General features: G+C 43.7%; 1 protein-coding gene across 1 annotated transcript in view; it reads left to right on the forward strand.

The window, feature by feature from the left end:
- The first annotated feature begins 9,203 nt into the window (after positions 1–9,203).
- KCNE2 (potassium voltage-gated channel subfamily E regulatory subunit 2) overlaps positions 9,204–27,004 on the forward strand; it is a 91,851-nt gene continuing 74,050 nt past the window's right edge. Inside the window, exon 1 of the mRNA XM_040545364.1 lies at positions 9,204–9,321. The gene's annotated coding sequence lies outside the window, so the exon portion shown is untranslated. The remainder of the gene's footprint in view (positions 9,322–27,004) is intronic.

Genomic DNA, 27,004 nt, shown 5'->3' on the forward strand with positions numbered 1-27,004 from the left:
CTGTTCCTTCATCAAATCTCAGGAGCCTCTACCATTGTGTCCTAAGGGCAGCCTCCTGCCAAGAGTCTGTTTATTGTGCATGTGTCATTATTTACAGGCCTAGTGTCTGCCTAATGTGTCTCAGGCCTGATTTATACTTCCAACTAATGTAAATTTACACCCCAATCTTGTTTAATCCTCTTCTGCCAGGCTCACACACTTGACTGCCTAGCCACAGAATGGATCTTTTCCTATTTGATTGCAATGTCAGACTCTCCAGATTCAGAGCTCTGCCCTGTTCACTTTCTAACTGCAGAGGCAGAGAGCTGGCTGGGTAGGTAGGTGCTAAACTGCTTGATGTTATGATTTGGAAACTTGTTTTGTTTATAATTCTGGGTTTGTGCAACAGCGTGTTGAGTACAAGCTCTCATATGACGTCTCTACTAATCAACAGAGGCAGCAATGTGATTTAGCATACTTTGAGGAGCAATAGAGGGCATTGTACATGCGAAAAAGTGATGGGCTGTGTCTTCACAGGAGATAATAAAACCTGGGAGATGCATCTAAATGCTTCTTCCTTTACTGTGCTGTTCTGAGGCTGGCAGCTTTGCCTGTACAGTCCAGACAGAGCTACCATCACAGTATTTATGTCCCGTTTCTCAAGGTGAACTGGGAAGAACAGGCATTAGTAATGCTTCTTTACTGTGAATTGCCTCTGCAGATCCTCACTCTTGGGAACATGCCTCAGCACAGTCTGTAGAATATCTCTGGCACACCGCCGGGGATTGGTTCATGCATATTTATCAAGCACTTAGATATCTTTCAAGCAAAGGCGCGAGTCATGCATTGCATTATTTTTAAAATCTGGTGAATGCACTGCTCCTTGCACTGCACACTGCTAGGCTGGGCTTTAAGAGTCCACAGGCTCAAAGCAGGCATAACAGGCAGTGCTCAAAGGCTTTGGAAACGACTGAGGCAGAGCAGGGCAGAGCCCTGGCCATGCACACACACAAACCTCCACGTGCATATCCATCAGCAGCGTGCTCCCAGGGTCGCTCACCTCTGCTCTTTGTGGATTGTCACCTGAAATGAAGTCTCTGGCTATTTCTCTTCCTTCCTTCCTTTGCATAATTTGGAAAATGCTGTCTCAGCCACCGGGAAGGTGCTAGTAATGGATGGCTTCCTCTGAACATGTATTTTGGGCAATGGCACTGTTCCTAAAGCCAGGTGTGGTAGCAGAGATGGGCCCTTGGTTTTCTTTTTTTTTTTTCTTTTTTTTTCTTTTTTTTCTTTTTTTTCTTTTTTTGTTTTTTTCTTTTTTTTTGTTTTTTTCTTTTTTTTTATTTTTTTTGGTTTTTTTTTGTTTTTTTTTGGTTTTTTTTTGTTTTTTTTTTTTTTTTTTTTTTTTTTTTTGACTGTTAGGCTGTGAGGAGTGCCTCTGCCTGGTTAAAAACCACCTTGAAGCTGGTGTCCCACCTCCGTCTATGTGACAACCCAGGCGTCCTGCCTGCTCTGTACTCCGTGTTGAAATACCAAGTGGTTCTGTGGTCCTTCCTCGATGCTAAGGACTCCCACCTACTCCTGTGGTACTGAGTCCTTCTGGCCCAGGAATAGCTTACACACAGCAGAGCAGCTTCAACAACAAGAGGGCTGTTGCCCAACAGGAGTTTGAGCTCATCTCTGTCAAGGCTCCCATTTTTCTGAATCTGCTGAGATGTTCCACCCTAGGGGAGCCCCCACATCCATGTGGCCGCTGGTGTGCTACTGATGAAGGGATGATCGGACTGGAAAACTAACCTGGAGCTGGGATCACAGGCAGATCTGAGCTCAGGCAGCTCCCTGAGCTCTCTGCTTGGTTGTTAGTGCTAACAGAAGAGGTGAGAAATTGGCACTCTGTAGGGAGAAGAGAAGACTTGAGCAGCTTGGATTTAGATTGTTGCTAAATTTCTCCTCTTGAATTTGTAGTGGGACATGAGGCCAGGTTTTAGTCCAATAGTCCAAGTGGCATGCTTTTACTTTTCCCTCATTGAAGCTAAACATCAATGTCTAAACTGAGCAAAGTGGTGTGTGGTGCCCTAACCTGGAGTAAAATGGAAAAGGAAATATTTATAACCAAGCATTGTAACTGATATGACACTGAACTGCTGATTTTTGCCTACACCTTGTGGGGCAGGGCTTTTTTAGAAATATGGCTTATAGTGTAACTGCTTAGAAAGAAAGTATATATATATACATGTGAGTATACATATGTACTTGTGTATTTATATAGATGTATATGTAATATATATATATGTACTCATAAACTTTAAAAAAAAGGGGGGCAGCTAGTAGAGTTGTAAATTGCCTGCTTCGCTACATTTACCTTATATTTATAGCGGTACTGTTATATGTACTTGCAGGTTTTAGTGATGGTAGGAGAAAAAATAAAGTCACAGTTGCTTAGAAAATCATTTCCAAGCCTGTGGGGGCACATGTTGGTGGCATGTTACTCGATGTAACTTGCTGAGGTACCACAGACGTGACAAGTCTCCATCTTTGCTGCTGTAGAGCACCTCTGCAACCTCCAAGATTTGCCTGGTTCTAGGCAGCTGAAAGGAGAGCTAAAACCCGAGCTGTCCACTTGCATTTTGCCATTGACAAAATTTGTTTGGTCTGTTGGTCTCTGAGTTTAGTGTTGATGCTTGCTGCTGTTTTTCTATTGCAGTCTTTATTCTGTTTTAGGAGAGAGTTTTGCAGAATGTTTATGTCCCGGAGGATCAGATTTCGTTTTGAAGTCAATTAGGAGCAAAGGGCTACTTCAGCACTGTCCTCAATAAACTCTTGTTCGGCTAGCAGAAAGCTCTGCTTGCTCTGAGCCAAAGGGCTGACGTAGGAGTTGTGTCAGTAGAGGACTGACACGGCACAGCAGGAGCTGAAGAGGGGAAAATTCAGTTAGGGTAGCACTGGGGAAGAAGAAGGTTTAGAGCAGGGTGCGTGTTTGGCTTAGGGGACAAGCTGAAAACTTGGTAGGCCTTTTCTCTGCCTCATGGAGGAGCATAGGTCCCTCTCCTTTTCAGGCTTTCCAAAAGAAAAGGGTCCAGGAGGTAGGGCTGGTCAACTCAGCCCGGACCCTGGTCAACATCTCCTCACTGCATTGCTCTGTGTGAAGGACGCGGGTCAGCCTGGGTGACATCTGGCATTGCAGCAGCTACAGCAGGCCCCCTCTCCCAGAGCAGAAACACACTTGGGGAAACTGGCGCTTAGTGCCCTAACCTGGAGTAAAATGGAAAAGGGAATATTTATAAACAAGCATTGTAACTGATGTGACACTCAACTGCTGATTTTTGCAAAGAACTATGCCTTGTGGGGCAGGGCTTATTTTCATGTTCATTTTACACTAGCAGAAACCAGCAGCTGAAACAGCCATGTGTCGTCGCTTACTTCAATTCCCACAGCACTCCTCTCTCAGAGACACTGGCACGAGGGTTTTCAAGGCTATAGAGATAACTGGATTGGCTACTGGTCCAAGTAAGTCTCCCCCTCCAAAAGGAAAGATAAATGTTCTCGTTTGATTCACCATGACATTGCAAGCACATGGGATAATGGGAAGAAGTGAGCAGCATGGGATAAGAATAAGCACCTAGGGGCTAAGGGCAAGGCCACTTTTTTTGGGGTCCATTTTAGCTGCTGCTGATGGTAAAAAAATGCCCAAGCCCAACCTAGTTCCATCACTTGTTTTGAAACCAGAAGAAAACCTCTTAGAAGTGTGTTCTATCTCAACCAGGTGGACCAATTTTGGGAAAATCACTGTGTTTCTGTGGTAACCAGCGACAAGCCTCATGCTGCTTTTAAAAAGGTGCCATTCCCAGCGCATTCATGCATGATTCACGAGCAGCCAGCCAGCAGCTGACTGGTGACAGTTTCCACCTCATCCCGTGGAAGAGTAAGTAAGAGATCACTGCTTCCCATAATGGGTAGAGGAAGCCACCCTGGTTTGAAACGATTAAAATGATCCAAGGTGGAACGCTTGAGAATTTACCATCTTCTGCCAAGCAGAGTGTAACAGAATTTATCAGTCCACGTTTTTCTAGTAGTCTGAAGAATGATTTCTGATATATTAATTTGTAGGTAAATGCAAATGTTCATCTAGTCTGGTATTTGGCTTTCTTTTTTTTTTTTTTTTCATTGGATTACATTTTTAGGAACAGAGGTGTATATTGCTTACAAAACAAATACAAAACAAAGTTGAGCCCTTTAAACAAACAAACAAAACTGTAATCTTCTGCAAACTAAAAGTTTTTGAATAATACTTTTATGCTCAATAACAATAAACTAGGAAGGTTTTAAGAGGTTGGGGAATCAACATTTTCTATGCTTTCTTATTCTTTTCGATAAAGTCAGTTGTAAAAAAAAAAAGTGCTTGGGTAATGAATGGTAAGTTATTCATGACTTTTTTGAAGAAGAAATAACAATGTACCTTCTGTGAATATTAAGTAAAAGTAACCTTAGGGGGATGGGTTGGGCAGTGTGAGTCATACACAGGTTTTGAATTATTGATGTTCTACAATTGTCAGCCTTTAAAAGCTTGCACTGTATATCTTTATTCCACCTGCCTCAAAGGAACTAGTTTCTGCAGATCCATATATGTTTCCACAATAAGGTACTATGGCAGCACATGAAGGAATTCAGAGTTGTGCTGATTTTTGAGCTACCTCTCTGCAGAGCACAGCCTCTCTTGCAACACAGCGTGTAACTGTGCTTTCCCCAGGGGCTATGCAGGCACACTTTGTGTGCTCCAGCCCAGTACATTTCCATGAGCTACTTCCCATGCGCCTATTTTGAATACTCTGTGATTGCTTTAGGAGTGCGGTTTCATTAGCTGCTTCTGAGAGCTGAGTTTTTGATGAAGGTAATTTTGATGGTTAACAAGTCTCTGCCCTATCACTTTATTGGTATCTTCAATCTAAGAAACCAGAAAATGTGAAGATTGGGACGTAAAGCACTCAGAAGTTATGAAGAAGAATTGAATTGCTTGTGTGTTGTCCATTCCAGCTGCTTGCATGTATGCAAGTGCGATATGGTTTCCAATTACATGCTCATGTGCTCTATTTTCTGTGACATGATGTCCCCTTTTAGTGTGCTGGCCGGATGGTCCTCATTGACTGGGTCGCAATTCATTATTACTGGTTCATTCTCAGCATTCAGCGTGTGGTCCCAGGCCTTATTTACTGCAAACCGTCTAAATCCTGCAGAGACTCCACTCTAATTGATTTCCTCAGCTCCACTTTGATTTAGTTTATGCCACTCTACAGTATGCAAGCACTAGAGATAAAATTCACCCTCCTGCAACGAGTGGAAAAAGCTTATGCTCTCTTGGTGGCTCCCCTGCAAGCTCCCTAAAGGGAGGTTGAGTGGAAGTCCAGTGGTCGATAGTCCTTGGACTACAGAGGAGCTTCATCCCTGTGTTTTATGGGTGGCAGCAGTGGGCAGGCACTACAAGGCTTTGACCATCATCAGGAGAATCAGTGGGACTGCCTGAAGTGTGGTGACCGCAGAAGTCCTAGTGGGTGTTTTGGCCCTGTGGATGGTGGTCAGAGGGACCCCTTCCACTGCATGTTAAGTCCTTCAGCAGAGGCACTGCTGGACACCAGCTGAAAGGCACACATGCATGGATGGGTCAGAGGGGAAAGCAGAGGGACTGTCACCCTACCGTGCATGTGTGTGGCAATGTATACACAAAGGCTGTCTGATAGGTGTGGTATCATTTAATCCTAACTGTTTTAGTGGGCCTACATTCAGGATTTAGCATAAGGTGATATAGGAAGTAACATATAATTACTATTAGTGACAGATTAGGGTGAGAATAAGAGTAGTAATTTAGCGTCGATGAATAGCTGTTGCAGGCAGCGTGTGTCAGCATAGAATTAGATGTGCAAAACAGAGGTTAGATGATCAGGAAATGTTGAAGGTGCAGAGAGGAGATAGACGAACTGGGCCCAAATGGCAGAAGACATTCCTTGCTAGTCAGGCAGCCAATAAACATATTTTTTGCCTTATATATCTTTGAAAAAGATCATACAATCATATCTAGGCTGTAGCCACCCACCCCATCCGTTCAGAGGTCTGGGGCCAGGAGGCAGCGTGACCTCTTCCTCATCTCATTCCTCTCATCCCCAATTTTGCCCAGAGGTCTGGGATCGGCCTGTAGGGTTACAGGGAGAGAGACACAGCCTTGGTGTGAGTGCTTCTCGTGCTCCCCCGTGCTAGGTCAGTGCAAGCTGTGGTGGTGCAGAGAGAGGTAGAGGTGCGGACACCTGCATGCCCACTGAGGCTCGGCTGCATCCAGCAAGGCAGCTCCAGGCTTCCTTTGTGCCTGTCCCAAGCGGTTAATGAGGTGCCAGATTGCTGTGTCTTGTGTGCAGACGCTCAGCAGGCTGAGAAGCAATTCCCATCTCCTGTCCTCCTCAGAGTGGGGTCTTCCGAGGAAGGCTGCTGCTCAATGCGCCACAGGAGATGACCTGAGAGGAGCCTGTGGTCAGTACTCCCTGCCTGTTAGCAGGGGTGGAGGCAACCCCTAATAGTCTGAACACTCAAGTGCATTGATAGCCTGCTTAAAATAGAGTGGCGGGGAGTTTTACGACAATCCTGCAGTCTCTTGGGAAACTCTGATGAAGCAAATGGTTCAATGCAAATAAAACCAGACAGGTCAGGAAGAAGCTTTTCAAGCATAAAATACCAGGCCCAGAAATATCAACTGAAAAATGTGCAAACTTTTTTTTTTTTTTTTTTTTTAAATGTGAAGTCTATATGAAGTTAGCCTTGCTGGTTGTAACCATTTCCTCAGCCCCCACACAGCAGTCTGTCTTCATTTGCTGCTATGTTTTGTTTAGAATCAAAACTCACGGACTGCGATCTGTCTGCTTTATGTGTTTATAAAGCTCCATATATGTCTCGGGAGTTGTTTGAACAGCAATATTAAGTAAATAGAAGGTAGTTTGGGCTGAAATGCTATAAAATATATACTTCAAAGTCCTGTAAGGTTCTTGATTAAGTATATATTTGATTTGGGACTGCACCTGTGTGTGAAATCAGATGACAGAGGTCCAGGTGAGCTTTCAAACTGGAAGCCAGATGTGTTGTGAAGCTGTTTTCATTCTTATTAAGCCCCTGGTGCAATCTGAAAGGATAGTCTTTCCCAGACTTCTGTGGTACAAGCCTGGAGTTTTCAATAAAAGTAGAGAAATGAAAGTACAGATTAGAGCATCTGCTTTTTTTTTTTGCTGAGATAAGTGACAGTTGTTGATAAACCGGGTCATCTGAAAAGTGTCTGGAGGTGGGATTCATGTTACTGAACTTTAGAAGTCTGGGGGTAGGTGTCTACACCAGAGCTGCTCCCCTGAGGACTTTGTTGCCCTAATTTTGGTACCTGCTTGAGGGTGGGATGAATCATGCCCTGCAAAGCACCTCAGCTGGCTGACTACAAAGGAAGCCTAGCTCAGCGGTTGGCAACTGCATTGGGGGAAGCCTGCATTTGGAGTAGACAAATCCCGAATCGGAGGTTTTTATGCACAACAAGCTGGTTGATACCGTGAAGGAAAATTTTGTTCCTTTCACAGCAGGATGGAGGTGATGGGATCTCTGGGAAATACAGCATATTGGTTTTTCCTAGGATGCTTTTGCTTCTCTGGAGTTGGTCCTGGAAATGGTACTAAGGAGAACTATGCAAGGTAGAGCTTATTTTTCTAGGCTTGTATTTGAGAGTATCATAAAACCTGGCAGAGGGCATATCTTCATGGGCAGGTACAGGCTAACTTCTACCCAGAAGTCAAATAGCTGCATTAGCACACCTAGCCAAGAAGCCATCCTGGAGAGCAGAGAAGACCTGAGCTCTGTCTGTACATGTCCGCACAGGCATGATCTGAAGCACTTGTCTAAGAAGGATGGCAAAAACCTACTGCTGGAATTGAGAAAGGTCTGGATCCATCTTCTCTGAGGTACATACAAAAGGTTACACACAGTGAAATACCGGGCAACCAGAAGTGCCCTTGATGTAGCCTGAGCAGCTACATTACAGGAAATGTTTTAGTGATGAGGGAGTAAGAGTAGTCAGGGACGGAAGGGCTGTGGAAATAGCAGAGAAGCAATCTTGGAGAAACTGTCATGATTCATAATAGCTGGGCATTACAGGGTAGCCAGAGTCAGAGCAGTCCAAGCAGGTACAAAGCCAGCATCAAGCCCCAAGCCTCTCTGTCTCACTGGTGTTCACAAAAGCAAGCGGGGAGCTGAGGCACATGAGACACTCTGGGACACTTCTGGCAGCGTGTTCGTGGCACAAAATCGCTGTTGTGTGATCTAGCTAGCAGCAGCGACCGTTCACAGCCTGCCCACACAACCATGCCTTCAGCTGCTACGTGACCTGGCAGTGCAGAGCGTTCACATGACTGAGGGATGAACTATGGCCTCAGAAGATGCAAACAGAATATAACATGTGATATCGAGCTGTTTATAGCAAGGTGTTACTAGTTGCCTTGAAGCAAAATCTTTGCTCCATAGTAAGCTCCTTGCACAGTGAAAGGGGAGGAAAAAAATAGATGAGGCCTAGTCGGAAGGTAAGAAATGTGGGCTGAGACGTTCTCTAATTGCAAAATGGAGGGTCTACAATCACAGGCAGCCTCTGTACACATGAGAAAAAGAAAGCCGACAGACAGAAATGGTTACGTGTGTCATCATGAGAAAAAGCAGAACTGACAGAAGGGGGAGACTTAGTAACTGTGAGCAAGAAAATATTCTGCTGTCATTTGTTTCTACTTTTTTTTTTTTTTTTTCTTTCTGGGAAATAGGACTTTGTGGGCATACTTTGTAAATAGGATCTCACCAAAGAATCTCTCTGATGTTGTCATTAATTTTTTCCTCCTTCCATAAACAAGCCTAATAGAAACTAGCTCTAATAGCGCGGTAGAATGTGCCCTCAGGAAAAAAAAAAAAAAAAAGAAAAAAAAAGACAAGTTGCTTGAAGAGAAAAATCTTGGAAATATGATTTGTGGCACAGTTTTTATTTAGATCCGGATGTAGGATAAGATATATCCATATTTGGCTTGAACTCTTGACATGAGATTTAGAAGAGAAAAAAAAAGGGGCCCCATCTGAACTGAGGACCCAAGAAAACTTAGGTTCCAGGCATATCCACATAAGACTTTCCAAGATAAATTAACAGCAGGCCAATTTGTAGATATTCAGCTGGACTTCTTTCTGCGGACAGAGATGTGAAAGAAGGCTAAGAACACTTCACACAGCTGTGTGATTTGCCAGGGGAAGTGAACCTCCATTTGTAGCAGCCCACCAGGAGAGCAAGCAGACAAAAAGGTAGAATTCAATTGCTAGGAACCCTATTAGTCAAGATTTGCTTCTGGTAGGCATCAAAGACAAAAGGCAATTATAGGTTGGTCTAGGATATTTTTCAGCTCTGGGAAACATTGTTATATTTGATTTAGAAAACAAGAGGATAACGCAGAAATTCGGGAAGACTGTTCAGCTAATTGCTGTTGTGGTGATCAAGAAAAACTGGCTAGAAAAGGGTTGCCATCTCTTTAAAGCTGGCCAGGAGAGAGACTCACAGCAGCCTAGGGAAAGGTCCTTGGAACCAAGATGCTGAAGTTCAGCTCTTGTGTCCAAAGGTGGCTTTGGGTCTGGGAACTGGGCAAGAACAGAGGACATTTGTCTACTGAACAGGCAGTAAGGCTATGAAATGCACAGCTGTGACAGACAGCAGTTATATATAGTCATTTCTTAGAGTTGTTAGCAGTCAAGAGAGCACTGTTCTTCAGGGCCTCGAGTTCCTGCCTGCATCTTAGACTGTGGGAGACAACAGAGTCAGTGCGAAAGAGAGGGAAGGGTGTTTAAAGTTCCCTGATAAAGCTTCAAGCTGGGAAGAGCTTTTTATTAATCTGTTATTCAATGTGAGTGCTGCTTATTGGCGCACAGATGAAACACCTAAGATTTGGCGGGGCAGGGGGAATCCTGAAAGCTCTGCTTTCTCCCAGGGTATGCAGTTCATTTCTGCACATAATTGAAAATTGGCCATGACATCTGCTGTATCTGTCAGACGCTAGCACAGACACTGACAATTAGCAAACTTTCTCATGCAGTAGCTGAACACGCTGGTCGTTACCACAGCTGAGATTAGAACCAGGAACCACATGCTTCAGAGAAGCAACTCCACCACTGTGTGATGTATGAACCAAGAGGAGGCTTCTTTCTAACCTTGCCAGTGCTCAGCTCGCTGAAGACGAACTTCAACTATTTTCTCACATTCAGAAATCCCCATGTTCTTGTAGGAAGTGGGAGGTCTAGACAAATGAAAGATTTTAGGCACTCCTATTTGGGGAGCACCCGAGGGAAGGGCTGTTTGAGTAATTTGTTTGTACAGTGCCTAAAATAAAGGGGCCCTGATCTGTAGTGTTAAGGGAATAGAAATAATAACAACAACAGTAGTCTTTCCTTTTTCAGTGTGGGCTCCTTACAGGATGAACGTAGAACGCAGTGGGCTGGACTTAGCCTGCAACAGACTTGTAAAATTGTTTTTCTTTTTATTCTTTTTATTATTATTTTTAAGCTCTGTGTGGATAGACTCTTTCTGACATCTGAATATGACTTATGCTCTATCGATGTGACAAGTGAGGAGGAATGTGGGAGCTGGCTCTGCCTTTGGGTATAGGCAGATAGGTTTCTATTGAAGATGGAGGGTTGGACAAATGCATCCAAGTATGGAATTTGAAGTACCAAAATTACATCCTGTGAGTTCTGAGTACACAGTGACCACACTACAGGTTGTTGATTTCCAGACCTGTTTTATAACTGGTGGTTTTCTCCATATGACAGACAGGAGATAGCCCTTCTCAAGGACTCTGACAGCCCTGGCTTTGTACAAATGCTTTATCTTCAGAGGATGCCCGCATGTCATGGGGCATTTACTGAGATGTGAAGGCACTGACTTGAATAAGAGCTGAGCACTCAGTGTTCCCAGCTCAGCCTGGCTCCCCTCTGGTAGATTTGAGGCACAGAGAGGGAGGGAATTGAGCTGTTCGGATCTTCCTTTTTGTTCAGATATAACTGCACAGAAAAGTAAATGAGTGCTTTCAAACTGAGTGCTCTCACTCCTCAGTAATGAAGATGCTGGTATGTGCATTGCTGTGTTCTCCTCCTTTAGCCTGTTAGCAGTTCATGTTACAGTGGAACTGCTCCCTGCTGAATTTCACTCGAGAGGCAGCTGCTCTTCATGGGGCAGGGTCACCAGCAGTAGAAGCTATCAAAGTGAGCTGGACTTTGGGGGGTTACAAGTTGCTTTTGACATGTTGCTTTGATCACATCCTCTTCATCAAAGTTCCTGGGTAATGGCCTTATAAACACCTTGCCTCAGGGGCTTGCGGAGCCCCATCTTCATCTTTTATGGTAGGTGGTAGGTGGTACTGTGAGCTAATGCTAAGAGAAGCTGCTCAACTAAGATGTTGGAAAGGTCAGTGCTGCCTTCAGCAAGGAAAAGTTGCTTTATCCTCATCCTTGCTGTACCCTGATCCTTGCTGTTTTACCCTGCAGTTTATTGAGTGCTGATTCCACAGAGGACTTCTCTTGGTTTTTTTTTTTTCCGATTGTTCTGTCACTGAATTGTGTAATTAATGACTTTAATATGGCAATCATAACGTGAGGCAGTAACAGAGACACTCTGACAACCAAAACAAGTGAAAACCCATGTAAGATTAATGCTCTTGTTCTTTCTCCCATGGTAAAATGTCAGTATTTTAGGAGAGAAAATGTTTTCAGCTGTGCACAGAAGGGTTTTTATTTAAGTGACCACAATTTCAGAGTTTCCATTGTGTTCTCATTCTCCCTCTCTCTTTCTTTATGAACATGCTAGTATCATTTATTTAAAATTCTCCCTGTTTTCATTGGAATGTAGTTAATTGACTTGGAAGGAGTATAATCTCTTGAAGAAAAACATGCTTACCATGTAAATAGCTCCCTCTGAAAAGGTTTGCGAAAAAGCAGATTATGTACAAATTCTTAGAATGCTCAGTTGTGCCAAACACTGTTGAATTTGTTTGTATTGGTCAAGTTCTGGCACCAAAATATGACATTTGTATGATTATCCACGTTGTTTATTAACTAATGTATAGCTGTAATAGTCTAATTACTAATGATCTTAGTATGGCCATGTAAGCTGTTCACAGCAATAGCACAAACCACATGCAATTTGGCTGGTTTCAAGTTTAAGCAGGGAAGTAAAAATTACTGGGTTTCATGCAGAACTGTTTGGCCCATGAACCTTTCATCAAATCTGCAAGAATAACTTATTTGTTTTTGGTTCCCCCCCCCCCTTCTCCCTACACACACCCCTATATTATGGAAAAGCTTAAATGAATGCTGTGTTTTTGTTATGTAACTTCAGGCCAGTGGCTGAAAATCGGCCGTATGATAGGTTTCCTGGTTGCTGATTGACCCAAACCAATGTCTTTGTGTATATATAGGCAGAGCAATGTATCTCACTGTTGTGGGCCATCCATCGTGAAATGCTGAGAAAGTCCTCGATTATGTCCCAGGTGGGACACAGCTACCTCAGCTTCGGTGTAAATGTTTGGATTCAAAATTTAGCTCCCCTGCTGAGTTGCCACAGAGGCAGCTGAACTCTGTGGTCATCTGCCTCTCCGATAAGAAAGCATTTAAGATGTCATTTGGAGCTGTGTCTGGGGCTCAGCATCAGCAAAGTTAGCCAAACTGGGCAGGAAGGGTGAGGGGACAGCGCGGGTTTATATGCCTGTGTCAGCAGGGAAGGTCAGTGCCATGCCAGCTCCGTGCTGGCACCAAGCTGGAGGGACCTGAGCCAGTCCTACGAGGCATTTCTACGTGTTGGATCAGAGCTGTGCTGGCAGTAGGGAGACCTGCTCTGCCCTTGGATGTGCGAGGAAGGTGCAGTCCCATGCTCAGTGGTGGCATGGGGCTGGGACTGGCACCGGCTTGCACTTCTCTGGCTTGGGCAGAGCTAACAATCAGTCACTTTCTGCATTTGACAGTACGGACATGCCCTGTAAGCCCCCAGCCCAGCTGTTCAGGCCATAATTAGAAGAGAGGAACCTGGCTGCAAGCTGTAATATTACCGTATATTGAATAGGAAGACAAGGCACAGGCAGAGGTATGTATGGCAGCAGCCTATGTGGGATGAAGGAGAGGGCAAAACTGCCCCGCTCTCTTCTTTGTCAGCCTTGGAAAGTCTGGCCATGGATGCTGCTGCTGCTCTCCAGGGAGGAGTCTGGGTTTTGGGGACCATGACAACTGCCCATTTGTCTTCCTCGGAAGCAGGACCAGCAAACCCTGAATTTCCACTAGCACTGCCACTTTATCTGCCCCTTACCTCTGCATGTTCCTTAGTTTTGGGGCAGCAAAATTCAGTTTTGCTGATACTGCTGAACTTTTAGCTGGCCTTGGGAGGGAGAGGACTTTTCTGAAAACTGCTGATGGCATCTGAGTGCTGGGGAGGGACAAGGCTGAGACATACCCCTGTTTTTGGCATTTTCCATGGCTGGCTCAGCAAACTGCACTTTGTGGCTCTTGCTTGACGGCGTGCTGCTCTCATGCCTTGTTGTGGGAACTGAGGCCCCTGTATCTTGGATGCTGTGAATTCCCCATGGCAACCCAGCATCTAAAAATTAGGCATGGCCTCACAAAGTGTAGCAATGCCCTGGAAAACCTCACTCTAAGACAAAGAATAATGGACAAAGGCAGGTCAGGGAAAGAAATTCATGGTGTTGGACTTACTTGGCTTTGACAGATACACGGTCATTCCAGTTTTTGTTCTCTGTTTCTTCAAAACAGGTTTACTCTACCGTTGTTTGAAGATTTCATTACTTTTAAGCAACAGCGTAGCCTCAGGGAAATGAATGGATGGCTCAGAAGGGGAAGTTTGTCGAAAGGGATGGCTGAGGGGGGAAATGAGAACACTGGTGCTTCGTTTCTCACAGATCAGGGGTGTATTTAGCTGAATTCTGCAGCTCCGCTGTCCAAAAGTACACAAACAAACATGTTTTATTCACACACAGAATTACTGTTTTTGTGCACTTAGGGAGGGAGGCAGGCAGGGAGTGGCCGGACAGAGAAGGGCTTTTTGTTCTCATTTTGCCTTTGGCAAATGCTCCACCACTCGACTCCAGCAGTGTTTGGAGAAGAGCTGAGATTCTCTGCTGAAAGGTGCAGAGCGCTGGGGTGCTGCAGCCAGTCCTGCAGGCACGAAGCTGGCATGTCTGCAGTGTGGGCCTAGCTGTGTTGCAGGCAGATTACTACTGCTTTCTGCCTGAATTAAGGTTTTCCAAAAACGAAAGGTGCCACCAAAAAAAAAAGACATTTTTTTTTTTCCCTTCTCCAAGCAGCAACATTTCTAAACAAATCATTTTTAACCTGCTCGAGAAAAGGCAAATTAATCCTACATGTTCTCAGTCCATTGCCTTCCACCATCCGTCATTCAGGAGAACGATAGATTTTCGGTTTATAACCCAGTCAGTGTTTGTTCACGATTCCCTCTAATTTTCTTGAAGTACTTTCTGGATCTTTGGTTCTTTACAATTGCTCGGCACAGGGAAAAGGAGGGGAGTGAGTCAGTTTCCAGATACCTGGTGGGATTTGTAAGCGTGGAAGAAATAGAAAGCTGTTGCTGATACATCAGGCAACCATACAACCTGCTGCTTCAGAAGCAGTCTCTCCTACCATTTATCAGCCACGTGTCCAAGCCACCCCCAGCCTCCTGTGCTGGAGTCTTCATGCTGTTCCAGTTTTGAGACCCCTACTACTTTGCAGTGGAGGGGCTGATTTGCTGATTTGCAAGTGTCGTATAGGGAAGGTAAAATGTCCTTTTGTGGATCCCCTTAAAGGTAGGTGGGAAGGCTTCTGTCCACAGACAAACCTCTCAACAGGCTTTGCAAACCAGAGTTTGAAAACTGCTACCTGTAACAGACCTGCACCAAAAACATTCAGAGTGCAATGTGTTACAGAGCAGCATCACGTCTGGCCAAATGGACCATCAGCATTCTCAATTCCTGCAGTAGTAGGGTTTTGACATGGTAAAAAATACCCAGATTGTACTGAGAAGGGGACAGCCTTTGTTGGGACAGAGGAATGGAGGATAACCCAAAGATTTCTGCTTTCTGGGGAGAAAAATCCTTACTGACCTCAAGTCTAGGCATTGGGAGCAGATGTGCTAGGTATGCTGACCAAGCATCACTGAGGTGGACTTCACTTGTCACCCAATCCTAACATGAGCAGGTCACTGTGAGGATGAGCTGAATGGACAGAGGGGAGCATTTGAGAAAGGGACGTAAGCAGAAATGGCAGAGGATAAGGGGGACAGAGACTGAGGGCATAAGGCTGATGTTTTCTTACAGAGCAGTGGGAACCAGGCCTGGGGAGAAAGATGGGGATAGCCGAGCTAGCCAGGTTTTTATGGGGACTGTGAGGTTGCTGTGGAAGGAGAACTTGGGAGAGCTCCTGGGACCCAAATCTGAGTTCAGCAATATGCTCAAGATTATTTATTAGTAGTATTACAGGCATGCCCCGGAGTCGTAGGCTGGGACCAGAACTCCTCTGTGCTAGCTGTTGTCTTTTGCTTCCAGAACTAACAAATCATGAGGGCAGCCTTTTCTACTGCACAGTAATTGTGCGCCTCTCTCCTTCAAAATCCAGTTTCCATGTGAATCATTTTGAATGTACCTAATATTTTATTATTAGGTATTTGGAAGCAGGCAAACCAAAAAAAAAATAGCAGTATCTTGACTTGGCTTTTCTCTTAACGCACTACTGAGAATGTGACTTATGTTTGTTATTGATGTACAGCAAGGCACTAGGAGTCTGTGCAGCCTGACTTTAATGAACCATTTTTTGTGCACATCTGTAACACCAGTACTGGCATGCTGGGACGCCGTGCCACAGCATGAGGAAGAGGAGGTCAGACAGGAGGAAGAGGGATGGACTGGCCAGGCAACTGCCAGCGAGGTCTGAAGTTTTCCAGAGAGAAAGGGTGTTAGCATGGGTCCAGCTCCATCCTCAGACTGCTAAGTTCTGGCTTTTGTAACAGGAACCTGTAGGTGGGCTGTGACAAAACACTTAAAGTTTTGGTTTGTGAGATAACTGGAGTGCGAAGAAACCTTCACAGACGTGGTTACCAGCTCATCACGTGCTCTGGAACTTTCCAACTGCTCCACCTGGTTTTTCTTCTCCCTGGGAGTCACTTGTGTGCTATAGTCTGGAGAGGTAGGACCATCACCCTCTTGTAGGAAAGGGTTGAACTGAACCTGGGGTAAGACATCAGGCCAGGCAGTGGGCAATGCCTGATTTGTCCTTGTCCAATGATAAGAAAGCAGGTCGATGCTACCAGCATCCCTTCCAGTTGTTCATCTTAGTCATAGTCACCAACTTTTATGTTCACTTTTTTTTTTTTTTTTTGTGACAATCACAGGGAGACACTGCTTTTTGGGATGGCTTATTCCAGCTGCTCCTTGGCAAAAACTCTTCTCTGAGAAGGAAGGAGCCTGGTCTTGCCAGATCGTTCTGAATCAAGGACACACTGGTCTATGGGGAGTGCCAGAAAGGCAAAGTGTCTACCTACCACTTACAGTACAAGGCTGAAGTTGATAAAAACACTGAGATGCTTCTCTTGTTCTTGTTCTCCCTAGATTTATGCTGTTGGATATCCCCAGCACAAGGTGTTGGACTAGATGGACTTGTGCTCTGAGCTAGTGTGGGCTGTTCTTAGATTCTCCCAATTTTCTTCTGTACTTTTAAGTACAATACTGCACCAAATCTTTATTAATCATTAAAATATTCAGAGTAGAAATGCCTATGAAAGAAGCTAATTGTTATTATCACAGTGACAGAGCTCTGAAATATCAGTGGCAGTCAGTTTCTGCTTTTCTAGTCTCCGTTTGAGCATATAGGATGCATATGGCTTGCAAAAAAATATAAAAAAATAAAAATAAAAGGAGAAACTCAACCACATTTGTTGCTGGTGTGCAATCAAAATTTCATCTGGTGCCAGCCTTGTGGGACTGGAATTGGCTTCTCCTAAAGGAGGATAACTTCCCCTGATGCTCAACTGAGTGAGAAAGAGAAGGTGGAGCATCTTGCAAAGGTGCACAGGTTCTTTGGGGACCCCAAGTTCACTGTCCCCTGTCTTATGCTTTCTTGGAGAGAGACTCTCTTGTCTACCTCCTGTGGACCCTCACATGGTCCTGGAGGACGCCGTGCAGCTGGACACCACGTGGGGCTGCTGCAGGTGGCCACAGCAGGCGGTGAGCAGGCACTGGGGAGCTTGCCTGGGCATTGGAGGGCTGCAGCTGTGCCCATGCAGAGCTCCATGGGGGTTAATGTGGTGAGCAGAGCAGGCAGCCACCTGGGGTGCCAGCTGGGTGGGGAAGCAGCAAAATGGCTATTCTGTGCTGTATGTGCCTGTGCCTAAACCCTGAGAGGTGAGGTGGGAGCTGGATTATGAGGAGTGGGTGGTTCCTGCTTCAGGGCAGAAGGGGGAGGGTGAGGACACAGAGGACACCCTCCCTTCTGCCCTCCGGCAATGTCAGATCTCATCCCCTTGGCAGCAGCAGGAAGAGCTTGTTGGAGAGCGTTATTGCTCAATCCTTGTGCCTACAGCCTGGGAGCTTGTCCACGCTTTCCCACAGGAAAGCCATAGGTTCTTCCGGCTCTCTGGAACAAGAACAAGTAAGTCTTCATTCCTGCGGGTGCAACATTCGCTTTTGCCCATTGTGCTGGGAGGCCTTGAGTGTTTAATGCCCAACTAGGCATCTCTGTAGTGCAGACAGAGCTTGAAGAGAATCTGTGAAATCTGCAGGCCTTCTGCAGGCAGAAATCCCAGGCTTGGGTTAGCAGGTCCCTGCTGTGGACCTCAGCACCCATCCCAGGTCCCTTGGTACCGACCAGCCTCAACAGCATCCCAGTAACAGAAATTTCATGGCTCCATAAAGGTCTGGAAGCCTGTGCCGGCACAGTGAGACGCAGGTTCCCCTGTGGTGAAATCCCTCTTCTGCTAAAGGCTGCCATTTGCTAAGTGAAGAGAAGCTGCAGCGATGCAAGTGAGAAGAAGCATGTTCCCCGTGCCGTCTGGAGGTGCTGTGCCCTGACTGTGCCAGGCTTGCGGGCAAGTGTGTCAACCAGAGTGTGTGCTGAAGGGCTTTGCTGAACTCCTGCTTGGTCTTACGCCGAGGTGTAAAAAAATTCCGTATGCCTAAGTGCTTTTCTGAAGCTTTTCTGAAGCTGAGCCTCAGATGCCACAAACCTATCGGTTGGGAAGTGGCATGTTTTTCTTGCTAGGGATGTGCTGTGTCCCTCGCAGTGTGAAGTTTTAAAGCTCCATAATTCCTCTAATAGGCCTAATGCAATAGGGTAGGCTGTGCTCTTGAAGCATGTACGTGATTCCCCTGAAAGCTAATGGAAAGTATATGCAAGTTCAGTAGCTGGCCTAGACTCTAAAGTCAGCTTCTTCATATCAGCCTAGTGAAGTATTTTATTCTGTCTTGCTGATTGGTTTGCAAAGTACAAGCCAGCTTGGCTTCACTCAAAAAAGACTGTCCCCAAATTATGATTTATAATAATCTAGATTTATTTCATTTCATCTTTAAATTCATGTCAAATCAGAGGAGGGTGGTAGTAAAAAACAAACATTTTTCTGAAACAATAACAAGGACATCGTTATGATAATTGCAACATAATTTACTCCATCAATCACATAGTTGTGTGGGTTTTCTTCTTTTTTTTCCAAAAAAAAAAAAGAGGATAAATGGTTAGAAAGTCATGCAAAAACAAAACAAAATAAACAAACAAACAAAAAAATCCTCATGAATTTTTAGCCAAATGTTTGTCTGTTGTTAATTATAAGAATCTGAATTTGCTGGCTGACTTACGGCTATCTTTCCACAGAGAATAGCAAACCATATGCCCCTTAACTAGTACTAACCTGCCAAAGTTATGTTTTTTGCTAAAAGCAATGTGGAGTGGTTAGTGCACTCACTGCATCTGTTTTGCAGATTAAGAGAGAGGAGCACAAAGAAAACTATTGTACTCCTGCTTTTTTATTGGCATGTCAAATAATAGCCAGGAGGAATATCACAATGGTTAAAAACTGAGATGAAAGTGATGGAAACCTGGGAAGATCATTTTTGTTAAGTAAGCATACTAATTATAAGTCTATTAGATCAGGTAGCAAAGTCAAGAAAATATGGGACTCTTAGATTCATTTTAGTGTTTTCTCTAGTCTGATTTTGTACCTTGATGAAATTCCTAGGAAAAGCTATATATATATGCACAACTGAATGTATGTTAAGTTCCAGCCCTTGAATTTGTGGCCCTTACAAAGACCAAGAGCATAGTTTTTGCAAATTTTGTTGCTTCACTAGTTCCTCAGCTGCCTTGTATAAGGCTATTGGCTTGACCTTTAATCTGTAACAAAATTATTGCAAGAAATTTTACTGTCTCACTAAGAAATATTTCTTAGCCTGTTAAATTTGACCAAGGGGGAAATTGCAACATCACTTAAAAAATAAAATAAAAATCTGTTAACTTCATTTTCTAAAACTGCTGCTAAGCATCATCAGTTCATGACAACCCACAGAGAACAGCCCTGGAATCGACGCCTGCACCTCTATTCATGTGAATGATCTTCCCTCATGTATCAATGAGACAGAAGAGCTCTGCCTGTTTGAACAGTGAGATCTGCAGGACTCAGTGTGGGTCCCCACTCTTACACCACGCCAGTCTTTATTTTGCACAAGCAGCTCTATGAAAGCCAACGGTCTCCTCAGGTAAATGAGCTCTTCACAGAAATGAAGGGCTGTACCTTTGTCTTGTCCAGGGACAGACCCTGTGTACGTGCCAACAGTTCTGCTAATCCAAATTTCAATCAGTAATGTTTTGCTAAAAACTGAATTCCACTCTTGATTAGTAATCAGTCTTCTTTTCTAGGCAACCAACACTGGTCTGCTTTTAAGCTTTTTTGCGTCTTGGACTCTTCTATCCTCCCATGCAAGTTAGGGGAATGCTTATCCATTTGTGTACTTTAACCATTCAGACATACTGATCCTTACAGTTCAGCTTGTGGTAATGTGCATGGTTGGATGTTTTTTTCAAGCTTGTATCAGTGAAAGGAGAGTGAAAACTACATTTTGTCTGACAGGATTCAAACGAAAGGGTAGCTCTTTGACTGTAGGCATTTTCTTTATTTTAGTGTCATCTTTCTAAGATATTTGTGGACCTTCTTGTATTGATACTTAAGCGCTGCAAGAATTTATATAATTGAAATAGCAGACTAAAAAGAGCTTTTCCACTTCTTGCACTTCATTGAGACAGTAAGAGGACTGGAGATACACTTTTGGAAAGCTCTTTTAATTCTAGTGAAACCCTTCTTTCCTGTTACTTGCCTCTGGATGGCAGGCCCAAAGGGTATCCTGCTTACAGATATTCTCCACACATTTCATAGAATCACAGAATGTCTTGGACTGAAAGGGACCTTAAAGATCATCTGGTTTGAACCCCCATGCTGTGGGCAGGGAAGCCACCCACCAGACCAGGTTGCTTAAAACCCCATCCAACCTGGCCTTGAACACCTCCAGGGTTGAGGCGACCACAGCTTCTCTGCACAGTCCATTCCAGTGCCTCACTACCCTCAGAGAAAACTGAGTAAACTTTCTTCTTTATATCTAATCTAAATCTACCCTCTCTTAATTTTAAATCATTATTCCTTGTCCTATCACTACACCCCCTGACAAAGAGTCCCTCCCCAGCTTTCCTGTAGGCCCCTTTAGGTATTAGAAGGCCTCTATAAAGTCTTCCCAGAGTCTTCTCTTCTCCAGGCTGCACAACCCCAACTCTTTCAGCCTGTTCTCGTAGGAGAGATGCTCTAGCTCCTTGATCATCCTTGTTGCCCTCCTCTGGACTCATTCTAATATGTCCATGACGTATTAGATATGTCATGCTGCTGCAGAAATTAGCATTTCTCCATCTCCAACCATTAATAAATTGTCGAGGAACAACCTGCCTTTTTTACGTTGTTTTCTCCTGGGATGAGCAGGGTGACAAGAAATTCTTTTGATGCCTCTGCAAAAAGTGGCCACGGTCCTGGGAGTCCCAACTCCCCACAGACTTTTGACTGAAGCAAGGGGATATCTGTCCTTGTCCAGTGTGCTACATCAAGCTCACATCCTTCTTCTGTGGTCTCTCATGGCCTCCCCCCTCTGGTCCTTCATGATCTCTCTGTTATAATTCCCTCTTTCCTGTAAATGCTGTGTTTTGGTTTTGAGAGGGATATTGCAGGTCAAGGGTTAGTTCTGCTGTTGTTGTTATTATTAGCTGGCAAGCATCCTCTCAAGGACCAACTTCTCAGTGTATAAACACAAACACCCCACCAAACATAACAAGAAGCCTCTCGTCCCAAAGAGTTAATACACAAAAGCAATACTAGAAACTCCAAGTGGCAACCGAAGCAACTGGCCAAAGGAGCTCAAGGTTGCACTAAGGTAGTATTAAACAATATTGAGGGTGAATGACCTTTGAATCTGTTGGTTGTTCTTAGCAGCCCGACTAAAGCAGATGCACAACCCTTTCCTGTGCTCATAAGCTCACAAGCTCTTATGTTAGTTTACCTGTTGTTAAGAGATCATCACATTCACAAGCTCCCACGGGGGAAGTATCCTTAAACACCACTTGAGAAGATTCCCATCATTATGATAAGCATGCTTGCAGCACGCCAGGAACCTAAATGCTGTCATGTCTTAATCAAGGACTTTTTAGTTCAGAGGATGTTGGAACTGGGCCTGATTTTTTATTTTTCTTTTTAACCAGAATTTCATGCACTGACCCATGCTGAACAATTGCATTGCTCTGTCCAGGGGGCCTCAGCAAGCCCAAGAAAAGGGTCGAAGTGGGACTGTAAGTACTAGGGAGGTGGCCTAGTAAGGAGGGTAGCTTGTGCCATCCCTGCATTTACCCAGCTCCCGTGGTCTGATGGGAATAATTTCATTTCCTTCTCACTCTAAGAGAAATATTGTAATACTTCGATATGTTGGTGGTGGAGCACAGAAACGTACTTTTTAAACACAGGCATGCACAAAGAGGTTAGGGAATGATTCTCTGTTTAAAAAAAAATAAATAAGAATTGTGGCGGGACAAGCAAGTGGTTATTTGACCTACTAAACACAGGAAGAATTGTTTTCTCTGAGGCATCTTTTGTGTGTGTGTGGTTTCTCTGGTGTCTAATAATACCTTGTAGTAATTCACACTAATATAAGTGACTCCTTCACTAGTCTACCCATATTCATGAAATACTGTGTGAATTAATTATCTTTGAAACTTCTGTCAAGTTTTGCAAATTGGCCAATTGCTTCAAAACACATCAGTGAAAATGGGTAGTTTGTGTGAATACATAAGCTTGATTTCCTTAAAAAATCATGATAAAAACCATGTGGAGGGGAAAAAAAAATTTCATTGTCTGTAGCAGAGCAATTGCAGCTAAAGTCATCTACCAGTTTAGAATTGGGCCTGATATAAACAGTGTTTTATGGTTAACGTATTAACCACACTTCTCTACAAGGTTTTTCTCCTGTCTTGAGATCCTAGAGTAATTTTTCTTAGCTGCAAATTGATAGCTGTAATCTTTTTAAGAAAATATAATGATACTTTATAAAACAAGGTGACAGTTACAGGAGGTTTCATAAATTTAAGGTACATCTTGGATTTCCTCCCCAAAGGAAAAAAGAAAAAGTGTAGCCCAAGAAATTTGCAAAATCATGAACTTGATGTTTGTCCAATCTTTACAGAATGTCTCAATTGTTTTGAGCATAAGCCAGATGGTCTCAACCTCTGCTTGAAACTAGTTTACAGTAACATTTCACATACACACACACAAATCATTGCAAAGGTGTATTTAAAAAGATTTTTAGCAGGTGGGGAAGGATCAGGTTTTAAAATGTGATTTTTTTTATTGAATCAACTGATTCAGCTTATTCTAATTAATACTCACCACAGGTAAGAAATAACTGCTTTATTTTTTTTTTGCTGTAGACTACAAATAGCCCTTCTAAATTCTAGTTCAGCTGGATATGTACATGTATGTCTGGCTCTGAGCAAGTGACGATTTCCAGTGAAATCACTTATATTTTTAAACTGTCTTTATAATTACAAGAAACCCCACACAGTTAGATCACATAAAACTGATAGAATTGTGATATTCTTGATAGCAGCCATGTTATAGAAGCAGTTAGCAAATAAATGGCCAAATTGAACAATATATAATTTGGTCCAAGCTAATCTTCATCATCTTCACTTTCTAATTTCAGTGGTGCAGGGATTTATGAACTATCTCAGACAGAAAAAGTAGGACCTGTCTTCCAAATTTTGACTTATGTCCCAGCATGGCTGCCTTTCATTGGAGACTCCGTATACTGCTCACATCTTTCATTCCACCTTGATTATTATTTTAAATGGCGGTTGTATCCATGCAGATTATTTCAGATTCAGAAAAAGAAAATGTACCACCTAATACACATATAAGCAGAGAACATTAGAGTGATTTTTTTTTTTTTTTTTAGTTAGGGGTGAAATTTTTGCCTGTCAGGATTCATGTTCTGCAACTTCTATGACAACCTTGTTCAAGCAACTTGCATGAACAGCATGAGTTATCCGAATACCTACTGAATGATAGGAGGACTGTCTGTGAGCATATGTGGTATGGGGGTAGGTCTGCACAAGAGATGAGTCTCAGCCTCGCTCTTAAGGAACTTGCTCGAGTCAGGAAGATTTGCATTGCTGCTGAGCCAACAGTGCTTTGGATGCTACATTTACACACTGGCAAGGCCACCGTTCAGGGACTGAAACCTAATTTGGCTTTTATACCATGAAAGCTTTTCATGAGAGTGATTCCTCCCAAGGCCCTTGCAACTGCATCACCGACCGTATCGCTGGAACATTTTGTTCTTTGTCTATCGCTGGGGGAACACGTGTATTGTGTGCTGCAGCTGGTCACGCCGGGCTGTGGCCAGCACCACTTGCTGCGCACGGTGCTTGAGGTGGCTCCTCTCCCGTGTCTCCCTCTCACACATTGATGTCGAGCTACCTAACACAAGGTGCACTGGCTGAATAAATGAGGGTAGCTGCAGCTGCATCATCTTAGCTGACAAATTGTTTAGGAAACAGGGAAGCCCTCAGGGAAATCCATCCTGCGAGGTGTAGGCGTGAAGGGAGAGTTTTGGCAGTGGGTGTGTGGGATGTGAGCAGCTTTTCAGGCAGCCACCTCTGTCATTGTTGTGGCCTCCTTCCCTTGGGGAGGTGGCGTGGCTGGGGATGCTGGTGTGGGAGTTTGGCTGACAGGACCTGCCACGTGGCCTCAGGGTGCCACCACAGCTCTGTCCCTCCTTTTCCATGTGCTGTCCATCAGCAGTACTGGTATTGTGACCTCGCTGAAGCTGGCCTGGCTGGTTGTCCAGTGCCTGGCACAAGTCCTTAAAAGAGGAGAAAGATTTTGGTACATACCTAGAGGGAAAAAGCAGCTGGAAACATAAAAAAGGTCATTATGGTTTTACACAAAATCATGAACTTAATTTAGCCTGTCACTTAGAAGTACAGTTGTAGCTGTGCGTTGGACTGAAGGATGAAGTAATGTGCAGTGCAGATGAAAGCTCGCAATGCTGGGCCTAATAAAGCCCAGCAAACTGTAAGCAGAGGGACTGCGGTTACACTTCCAGAGACGCGAATCCTGCAGACACCTCATTGCCTTGCATTACACAATTGTCCAGAGACAGATGCTAGAAGACAAACATTGTGCCGCGGGGGGATAAGGGATGTGCTGTCACATGATATCTTCATCTGCCTTAACCCTGGGGCCCTGGCTATGAGGTCAGAGCTTGCTGGCATGTTTTGCACAGAACTTTAGGCTGTACTCTTTTTTTTTTTTTATGTATCCTCATGAATTTTCTCGTATAAATACTTCTGTCAAAGAAAAAAAAATTAGCTTTACTTAAAGCCAGAGGAACTGTAGCTAAGGACTACTAAAAACCCCAATCATTGTCTGTTAAAGTGGCGTTTTGTGACCTCAAAACGACCTTCTGAGTCCCCATAGAAATAAGGTCCTAAAAAGTTGGTTGAAAGCAAAGGAGATCCTCCTGGAAGAGCATGAGATGGAAGGTGAATCTGTTTAGTGTGAATCTGAGGAAAGTTAACAATGGTTAAGCTCTGTATCATGCTTATGTGCATGTGTTCATATATGTAGGCTTTTTTTTTTTTTTAATATGCTGGGTTAGCAATTGCCCAGCATGCAGAAAACCACAGAAGAGAAGAAAGATATCCTTCTGTAATGTGAATGGGAAGGGTGTAATGGTATGAGGAATATTACTTTACAAATAACACAGACAAAAAGACTGAATTAAAATAATAATAAAAAAGAACAGGTTACTTAGCATGTAATTATGTTTCTACAGCTGCAGCTTGAGAGTCACAGGAGATGGATCTTTTCCTGCTAAAGAGGGCAGGGGGCTTCAGTAGTGTAAAACTGAATACAGGGCAGAGCTAATCCCATTGCAGTATAAGTAGCCTACTGCACGCATTTCATTATTTCTGTTAGTGCGAAAGTATAGCTCTATCGTATTTACTCTACCTCTCTTGGGACTAGAAGAAGCCTCTCACATGGTGGAGAGAAAATCTGTATGAACTGTATCTGAAAGAACAGGGGATGTACTGGTGTGTGATTAACACCAGAAGAACCTCCGAGAGGTATGGTGTTCATTAGCTGGAGGCTGCAGTTTCTCAGCAAGATTTCCTACTAGTTCAGAGAAAAAATCAGGTTCTTGCAGTACAATTACAAACAAAGAAGATAAAAACATCGGTCTTGTGATTTTTGGCTTCTTTCCTTTCCTTGTTCTGCCTCTTCCCAATTCTCAGATATGTTTCTGGTCATTGTCCAGCAATTCATTCTTTCTTCGCATCTGTTCATTGTTCATTTGCGTGCTTCGTGATTCTGCATTCACTTATCTTTCTTTATTGTCTTACACTCCTTTCCTTTTTAGTTTTTACTCCTTTTTTCCCCTCAATTTCTGATTTGTCTTAGGTTTAGTTACCCTTTTGCCTCTGTACTCCTCTTCCCTTTTTTCTAGTGCTGTTTCTGCTTTCTGTATGATTTTCTTGTGTGTTAACTGAAGCCGAGTTTCAGATGGTAGAAGTTGTCATAGCTGTCCTTCCTCTGACATTAATCTTTGCACACCCTTCCTGAGAAGTCAGCTATTCAAATTTCTTAGAGACTTCTAGGAAATTCTGCATTACTGATATGTTCAGGCACCTCACTGGAAAATGTAATTTGTCATTGTTGGATCCACTGGAAATCCAGCACTTCATGCTCATGAGGAATGCCTCATACTTCATGAGATTATGAATCACTTTTTTGCAAAGAATAATTTTGGAGGATGCTATTGTTTTATAAGTCCATCCAATAAATCTGCAGTTGTAGCGCTGTTTACTGTGACTTCAACTGCTTTCAAAATCCAAGGAAGCCAGGCTATCTGCCTTTCTTGCCTGTTTTCATGCTATCTTTCACCTGACCACCTGAAGGCCAAAGGATATGGCTCAGAAGGAAACCATATTTCTGCAGGGTATGTGAGTGGACATGAAAAGTGCCACACTGTTTGTTAGAGATCTCGCTGTGATGTGGGAAGTGTAACTTTCTCTGTAACTCAGTACGTGGCCGGCATGTGCTGATTCTACCCTACATTTCAGAGAAAAAATCAAGCAGCAGGCAGTTTGTACTGGTTTCTTGCTCTGTGTAATATTAGCAGCATAAGCTCTGATAAATTTATGGCAACGTTTTACTGCCACATTTTGCTTTGCCAATCTCCATAGGAGTTTCAAAGAGAAAAAATTGCGCAGTACTTCAGGTAGTGTTTATCTCACCTCTGCATCACCATTTAAATGTTAGCTACCCATGTAAATGTTAGTTGATTAGAAACTCTCTGGTGGTCAATATAGA

The sequence above is a fragment of the Cygnus olor genome, chromosome 1 (assembly GCF_009769625.2).
Source record: "Cygnus olor isolate bCygOlo1 chromosome 1, bCygOlo1.pri.v2, whole genome shotgun sequence".
Classification (NCBI taxonomy): Eukaryota; Metazoa; Chordata; class Aves; order Anseriformes; family Anatidae; genus Cygnus; species Cygnus olor.